Below are 9,354 nucleotides of genomic sequence, written 5' to 3'. Positions count from 1 at the left end.
GTAAGACATGGATTTTGTTTCAGGTTGCCCTTTTATACCTTATATAATCTGACAAAATCCATCATGCTGCTGCCTTTCTTTATGTGAGAGCTGCTGGAGTTTAAACCTGAGTCAAGCTAGGAGAGCACTACTTAATCAATCAATCAATCAAACTCTCATACAGGCGGAGGCAGTTCAGAGCTTCACAGAACTAATGTTAAACTTTTTAAACAATTTGAGATTAAAGCACACAATTAAAAATGACAAACATCTAATAAAAAATATAAAATATATTAAAAATATTACTATTAAATCGCTAAAATGTTCATGCTGATTATAATAACTGTAGTGTTTTTAGTGTGGAGTGTACTATATTTCATTAATTAATTCATTCCTTATTCAAACTGCTTACCCTTTAGAGCAGGGGTGTCAAACATGCGGCCCGTGGGCCAGAACCGGCACGCAAAGGGGCCCAATTTGGCCCTCTGGATAACTTAGCAAAGTATGTACATGGCAAAAAAAGTCCAACTTGAGATAATTGTTCTTGAAATCCAGGTTTGAATACCAGGGTTGTTATAGTAAAGTTTTAATATGTGTTATATACATATTATATTATTTATAGGTGATTATATGATGGTTTTAATGGTCTGGCCCACTTATGTTGAAATTGGGCCCATTAACTAAAAGGGAGAACATGCAAACTCCATATAGATTTAAAAATATTACTATTAATAATAACTGACATAAAGTATATAACAAAACTGAATACACATGTTTATATTAATTACAATTATTGCAGTATTGTTAGGGTGGAGTGTAATATATATTTGATCTTATGTAAAACTAACATGTTAGATGAACTACATTGGGAAATACAGGCTTCAAAATACCAACGACCAACCTCAAAGCAACAAGCAGTGAACACCTGTTTGACTTCCAATTAAGAGTAACCGCCTGAACAAGGTTGACAAAGAAACCTGTGAATGCCACTTCTTATTTTTGTCCTGGCTTGTGTCTCATCACGCAGCAGCCTGTAAGAAGTAAGAAGTAAGAAACCAGCTTGTGAGAGACTTTATAAATAAGTGAGAAGGGAACAAGATCATCACCAGGCTACTGAACAGGAAGTCAAAACACAGCTGCAGCAGTTGTAATGGAGGTAACACGTACGAGCAATAACACAAGGTGCAGCGGCCGTCCTCCAAGAAATAACGGCACACACCATTTGCTGTTTATCCGGGCAAGTGCTCCTGACTCGACACGAGGATTATCCGTGGAAATTGGTGTTTCAGTGACTGCTCAGACAGTGTGAGAGGACATTACATGAAGTCAACCTCTACTGACGATGTCCAAAAGAGAAAATTGGCACAAAAGTGTAAGATTAAACTTTGGTGAAGTACATGAAAGGAAACGTGATGAATACTGGAGGTGTAGTCTTTGGTTAGATGACACCAAATAAATCCGTTTGTTAGGATTAGATGAAGTCCAGCATGTTTAGACCTGACCAGGACAGAAAATATCCAAATCTAAGAGGAACATTCATATTAAACTGATATGAAATTAACTGCAGATACTGTATTTTGATCCCCAGAAGGTTTGAGTTTGGGACAAAAGGTCAACTTTACACCTTTGGGCAAAAACTGAACTTCATTTTTCTTCACAAAGTTGTAACTTCCTGTGTTTGTGATTCAAGAGTTACACTAAAAAGACCCTCACATGATGCTGTCATGCAATATTGCACAAAGTTTGGTGTTACTTTTACTAACTAAAGATGGGTCGGGGGTGTAGGGTAAGGGATGAAGGGATGAGGTCATAATCAGGGTGCCAGGTGGATGGATGGAGGTGTGGGATGCTGGACTGGTCTCATGATGGTTTAGGGAGAGGGAACCAGTGTGGGTGAGACTCTGAATGGGGGACCGCATCTTCCGCCAACGCAGAAGTAACTTAGAACTGCATTCTAGCAAAAGGCCACCAGGGGGCGACCGTCTCTATACAAGTCAATGGAGAATTCACCAACTTCTCACTTGATTTCTAACCTCAGTAAACGTTTTCAAAATGTGTTTATGGTCTCAATCGCTAGTTTAAAGCCTTCTTCAATGCAGTATGATGTTCATTTGGGACATTTTGGCCTCCCTGATTTTATATGTGACGATAAAGCAGGGTATGCATTAGGGCGTGGCTACGTCTTGATTGACAGGTTGATTGACCAATGTCCTTGAGATCCAGCCCTCGCAACCATAGCAACCTCCCCCGCTCCACCCATGGCCCCGCCTCATGCCCATATAAGTAGAATCTGTGTTTTTATTTTTCCCAGCATGCACCTGAAATTTTCAAGATGGCGCTGCCTAGATTAGAAACTATTGGCTTCCAAGCAGCAGTCCACAAACCAATGGGTGACGTCACAGATGTTAGGTCCATTTCTTTTATACAGTCTATGGTCAAAGGTGATTACTGATGTGTATAAATAGAAAATAAAAAGAGGAATGTTTCTGACAATTAAATTATTCCAACTTTATGGGCGACCGTGTACTTCTTGTGTGGAAGTAAGAGGATGTATGAGGAGTGGCCTTCTAGATAGCAAGGCATGTTTCTAGACCATGAAAGACAGCACTTCCTTATTTGGAAGATCCTGGCTCCAAACGGAAGAAGCAATGTGTTTCAGATTACTTTGTTTATCAGGTACATCAGGTACGCTTATGAACATGTGTACTCTCTACAGGTTGCTCAACATAGCTGTACTATAAGTAAACATGCACACACAAGATGTACATCCTTGACAGATGCTGCAACTCTGGCCTTCAAACCGGCTCCAATACACACATCTCTTTATATCCATCTCTATATATACAGGCGACATACAAGCTTTTAACCCTTTATATAATGTTCAGGGTCTTTTTTTCTTTATATTTGAGAGCTGTACAAACACCATGTACTCATTTCCTTTAGTCTGACTTTTCATAATGTGACACACAGTATAGAAAAATGGAAATAAAATAAAACTTTTTAAAAGTTTTTGTGCAGCTGATACACATTTTTATATATGGAAATGAGGAGAAGGAAAAGAATACAGGAAGGACAGATGGAAGGAAGAGAAGACAAGAAGGAAGGAAGGAAGGAAGAAGAAGAAAGGAAGGAAGGAAAAGAAGGAGGAGAAGAAAGAGAATACAAGAAGGAAAGATGGAAGGAAGAGAAGACAAGAAGGAAGGAAGGAAGGAAGGAAAAGAAGGAGGAGAAGAAAGAGAATACAGGAAGGAAAGATGGAAGGAAGAAAGAAAGGGAGCAAGGACAGATGGAAGGAAGAGAAGGGAAGGAAAGAAGGACGGAAGGAAGGAAGGAGGAGAAGAAAGAGAATACAGGAAGGACAGATGGAAGGAAGAGAAGACAAGAAGGAAGGAAGGAAAAGGAGGAGAAGAAAGAGAATACAGGAAGGAAAGATGGAAGGAAGAAAGAAAGGGAGCAAGGACAGATGGAAGGAAGGAAGGAAGGAAGAAGAAAGGAAGGAAGGAAAAGAAGGAGGAGAAGAAAGAGAATACAGGAAGGAAAGATGGAAGGAAGGAAGAAAGGGAGCAAGGACAGATGGAAGGAAGAGAAGAGAAGGAAAGAAGGACAGAAGGAAGGAAGGAAAAGAAGACAGGGAGGAAGAAAGGTAGGAAGGACAGACGGAAGGAAGGAAGGAAAAGAGGAAGAAGGAAACTGGGCCAGATTGGACCTTTCGATGGGCCAGTTCTGGCCCACGTACCGCATGTTTGACACCCCTGTCCTAGACCCTAAAATAGTGATTGTAAATATCTTTTTTTCTATGAGATGAATCAAACAGAAGGATTAATCACACTTCAGTCATGCTGTTTTTTATTCTTCCACATTTCCTGGTGAGTACGGAAGTTAATTAATTAATCAAACACAAGGATTATTTCAAACATGTAATATATAAAATGACTGATGGGCGAATTTATGAATGAGAATTGCTGTAAAGCCTAATTATGAGTCAGAATATGAACAATATGTGAGGGTTATAATATAAATATAAATGTAAATGCTCCTTTCATCCTTTGGTTTGTGGCCTTTTAAATCTGTTTCCCTCAGGTAAAGGTTGGTTGCGAGCCAGAAAAGGTCTCTCTCTTTGATAATGATAAATAATCCGACAAGTTTGATCTTTTAAATGAGATAATTTATGTATTAACAGCTGCTGTGAGTGTCATCGCCTCAGCGGGTTAGCTGTTGGGGGAAAAAAATAACATGTCAGGTCACATAGAGCTAGACGCTGTTCTTAATATGCTGACCAAGAAACACTCAGATACTACAATATATTCAAATGAACTCCAGCAGCGGGGTGTGTGTGTGTGTGTGTTTGTGTGTGTGTGTGTGTGTGTGTGTGTGTGTGTGTGTGTGTGTGTGTTTGATGTGAACTGAGATCAGATGGAGCAGATGGATGGTGATTGCAGATCTGTGATCCACAACAGATTAAGCAGAAGCTTCCGGCGTCATTTCACTTCTTGCTCATTTTTGAACATTTTAATGTAAATTCTCTCCTTTTTTTTTTTTTTTTTTTTTATACCTGCCTGCACGCAGCGAGAGAGAAATATCTTTTTAAGAGTCGCTCAGGCTCATTCGGTCCCATTCAATGCCAAATCATATTAGACATCAGAGAAGAAATACTGTACTACCAAATTGTATTTCATTTTTGTTCTCACAGGCGAGACAAATTGAGCAGCTACAGTCTGTTAACTGAGACAGAAATTGAACCTGGATAGGACAGATAAAGCTTTTAAGTGCTCGGCCCAAATGTTAGAGGATGAGACTAAATTGAGATTGTGATCATTGTTTTTTTTTGCCATTTGGATCCATTTCTAAACACATTAACATTCCCAAAACTCTTTATAATGAAGGAACGTGTCATCCAGTGCAGCTGTGTGGCTCATGATGTGTTTTTAATAGTTTTTGGACAACGATAAAGTTTTTAAGGCTCAGAGGAATAAAGTATATCAGGCTTTAGATACTCACATAATACTTAGAGTAGATAAGTTAACCCTCCTGTTGTCCTCCAGTCAAGGAAGGAAAGGAAGGGAGGAAGGATGGAAGGATGGAAAGGAGGAAGAAAGGGAAGGAAGGGAGGAAGAATTGGTGCTTTTTTTCAAAATAAAAGCACCAATTCTATCGTTATGGTTTTCTTAATAATAAAAGGCAACGGGTGTTTTATTTTGTGAAAATGACAGGTAGTGCACTACTCTCTACGGCTAACTTGAGTGGCTCTGAATTCTCAGGAACAAAACTTTAAACAGGTGTTATTTGGACAAATTAGCGTCACATTGTGGATCTAAAGGGCTACTTTACTTTCTTCCTAAAAAGGTTAGAAATGTGGATAAAGTGGTTTATTTACAGAGTTAGAGCTAAAATGAAATCAGCTTCAGCCTGATGATTTCAGCTCGAGTAGGAACCAAATGCATTGTGGGTAATCGTGTAGTTTACTACAGTGTAAATGGTCTGCTTACTATCTGGTCCTTTAGTGTGTAGTATGGTAGTATGTAGTATGTAGTATGCGGTTTCGAACACAGCCTATGTCTAGTCTCAGTCTCTCTCTCTCTCTCTCTCTCTCTCTCTCTCTCTCTCTCTCTCTCTCTCTCTCTCTCTCTCTCTCTCTCTCTCTCTCTCTCTCTCTCTCTCTCTCTCTCTCTCTCCTCTCTCTCTCTCTCTCTCTCTCTCTCTCTCTCTCCCTCCCTAAACTGGTTACAAACACTCCCAACACTCCTACTGTTTTCATTCTTTTCATTCTTTTATATCTCTCTGGTGGAGAGTGGAGGCCTTTTAACAGGAAGAGTAGAAACCACCTTTTTTTTTTTGATGAGTCAGCGTTTTCATTTCAGCCATGCAAATACAAAAAAAAATGCAAATTCCCCATATAAGAACATGAATGAATGAAATGAAAACAATCCCATTTCCATTCATCAGACTCAAACTGTTCCCAGGTCAAAGATGCATCAGCTGCACACGTTAGATTTGGGTTTTCAGCTGCTGCTCCTGGATTCAGCTCAAACCTTCTCCTTGAAACTCTGTTATCTGCTCTGCCTCCTCCCCCTCCTCCTCCTCCTCCTCCTCCTCCACCGGCTGACAAGGGATATTATTTATATCCTGGAGGTGTAAGAGAGGGTGTGTGTGTTTGTGTGTGTGTGTGTGTGTTGTGTGTGTGTGAGTGCTGGCTCACACTGTAAGGGTCCTGACCGGGAACTAAAAGGGAACTTTGATCCAGTGAAGATCGGTCCATTAAGGCGAGTTTCCTCTGGTCAGTTCCGAGTCATTTATCAATTGACCAACCGGCCGGAGCCGAGCAGAGCGCCTCTCCTCCCGAGTTTCTTTCTTTCACGCTGAGGTTGTGTTTTACTGGACGCCTTGATTGGCTGCAGATGTGGTCGATGTCGCTCAGGTTGTCGTCACCTTGGATACGAAATGATTCATTCGTCTGCCTCCTTTACTAGATAGGATGGTTTAGTTGTTTGCGACTGAGTAGAGCAAATTCATTGGTAACTATTTAGAGAATTAAATAATTGTTTCTGTCATTTTTCAAACAAAAAATGCTGTTTAATCACATACAATTCACCTTCATAAATCCCCCATCAATCACTTTTTTATGCTCCAGGAGAATATTTTATACAATATAAATAATACAGTAACATGTTTGAATGATGTTTTTATGTCACTTCCTGTTTTATTTTGAAGTTATTAACAATGTTCAGCGTCTTGCAGCAGGTTATGCATCAATGCTTTAATGGCACCAGACTACTTACTGGAGTTTCAGTGTGCACAGTTGGTCAAGACTACGGCTGATAGGCTTTTTGTCCATGTCTTACTGATAAGAGTGAAAAAGGACCCTCTCAAAAAACAGTTAATGACTTCAAATCAGCTGCTACCTGCCTGGTGTCAGTGTGAGAGTGACTGGCACGCCTCCTGCACACACAGTTTGGAGACGACGGGAGGAAAGCAGCTGTGTGAACTCACATTTTGATGTTTTGTTATGATTTTCCTTTGATATATATGGTCTTGGACTTGTCTTGGTCTCGACCTCCAAATGTCTTGGTCTTGTCTCAGTCTCGACCTCCAAATGTCTTGGTCTTGTCTCGGTCTCCACCTCCAAATGTCTTGGTCTTGTCTCGGTCTCGACCTCCAAATGTCTTGGTCTTGTCTCGATCTCCACCTCCAAATGTCTTGGTCTTGTCTCGGTCTCGACCTCTAAAAGTCTTGGTCTTGTCTCAGTCTCGACCTCCAAATGTCTTGGTCTTGTCTCCACCTCTAAAAGTCTTGGTCTTGTCTCGGTCTCGACCTATAAAAGTCTTGGTCTTGTCTCGGTCTCGACCTATAAAAGTCTTGGTCTTGTCTCGGTCTCCACCTCTAAAAGTCTTGGTCTTGTCTCGGTCTCCACCTCCAAATGTCTTGGTCTTGTCTCGGTCTCGACCTCCAAATGTCTTGGTCTTGTCTTGGTCTCGACCTCCAAATGTCTTGGTCTTGTCTCGGTCTCGACCTCCAAATGTCTTGGTCTTGTCTCGGTCTCCACCTCTAAAAGTCTTGGTCTTATCTCGGTCTCCACCTCCAAAAGTCTTGGTCTTGTTTCGGTCTCGACCTCCAAATGTCTTGGTCTTGTCTCCACTTCTAAATGTCTTGGTCTTGTTTCGGTCTCCACCTCTAAAAGTCTTGGTCTTGTCTCGGTCTCAACCTCCAAATGTCTTGGTCTTGTCTCGGTCTCGACCTCCAAATGTCTTGGTCTTGTCTCGGTCTCGACCTCCAAAAGTCTTGGTCTTGTCTCGGTCTCCACCTCCAAATGTCTTGGTCTTGTCTCCACCTCTAAAAGTCTTGGTCTTATCTCGGTCTCCACCTCCAAATGTCTTGGTCTTGTCTCGGTCTCCACCTCTAAAAGTCTTGGTCTTGTCTCCACCTCTAAAAGTCTTGGTCTTATCTCGGTCTCCACCTCCAAATGTCTTGGTCTTGTCTTGTCTCCACCTCTAAATGTCTTGGTCTTGTCTCAGTCTCGACCTCCAAATGTCTTGGTCTTGTCTCCACCTCTAAAAGTCTTGTCTTGTCTCAGTCTCGACCTCCAAATGTCTTGGTCTTGTCTCCACCTCTAAAAGTCTTGGTCTTATCTCGGTCTCCACCTCCAAATGTCTTGGTCTTGTCTCGGTCTCCACCTCTAAAAGTCTTGGTCTTGTCTCGGTCTCGATATCCAAATGTCTTGGTCTTGTCTCGGTCTCAACCTCCAAATGTCTTGGTCTTGTCTCGGTCTCGATATCCAAATGTCTTGGTCTTGTCTCGGTCTCAACCTCCAAATGTCTTGGTCTTGTCTCGGTCTCGATATCCAAATGTCTTGGTCTTGACCTCAACATATTTCATAGTTAGTTTTACTGGTGTAAGAGCTCAAAATCACATAGTGTAATGGAGCTTTTCCACTATACAGTTCTAGCTCTACTCGACTTGACTCAACTCGGTTTGGTACCAGGAACAACCTTTCCATTACTATAGTTCCTACTCAATGTGAGTGGGGTCGTCATAGCAACGCTCCGTGAAACTGCCGTGACTTCGTTTTATACGCGACACAAACAAATAAACAGTGGAGGACATGGAGGCGATGGTGTACTTGCTGCTGTATGAGGCTTTCTGTCACACACAAAGGAAGGAAGGAAGGAAGTATGGAAGGAGGTGGGAGGGAAGGAAGTAAGGAGAGAAGAAAGAAAGGAATGAGGAAGGAAGGAAGGAAGCAAGTATGGAAGGAGGAGTGAGGAAAAGAGGAAGGAAGTAAGGAGAGAAGGAAGGAAGGAAGGAAAGAAGTATGGAAGGAGGAGGGAGGAAAAGAGGAAGGGAGGAAGAAAAGGAGGAAGGAAGTGAGGGAGCAAAGAAAGAGGGAAGGAGGTAAAGAATGAAGGAACAGTCAATTTGACCCGGGAGGACGACAGGAGCGTTAAAGTTATTGTTGGTATTTAAAAAATGCCGGGTTTGATTCTTGTGTGGGACGGCTCATGACTCTTCCAGCTACAACTCTTCTGACCTATCAGTGGCCGGCAGTCTGTTGACATCACATTTTAGTATCGGCTCAGCTCACTTGGAACCTCAGCAGAGCAGGTACTAAGAAAGTAGCAGGTACCAGGTACTATCCCTGATGGAAACGCAAAAAAAGCTGAGTCGAGTCGTGTCGTGCTGGAACTGTGTAGTGGAAAAGCTTCAGTTTAGTCCAATGTATTAATTCACACAGACTCTACGACACACTTCACCCCCAGGTCTTGCATGGTTAACTCCCTTCCTAAGGTGCAGACACGTGTTTAAATCACAGAACCCCTCTCCGCCATTTATGAACTTTAATATCACTATTTATATTGATTGCTCGCCTTTTACTCTTGCAGC

This window comes from Scomber japonicus, chromosome 8 (genome assembly GCF_027409825.1).
Source record: "Scomber japonicus isolate fScoJap1 chromosome 8, fScoJap1.pri, whole genome shotgun sequence".
Lineage (NCBI taxonomy): Eukaryota > Metazoa > Chordata > Actinopteri > Scombriformes > Scombridae > Scomber > Scomber japonicus.
The sequence above is the reverse complement of the archived record's forward strand: the minus strand, read 5'-3'. Positions refer to the sequence as shown.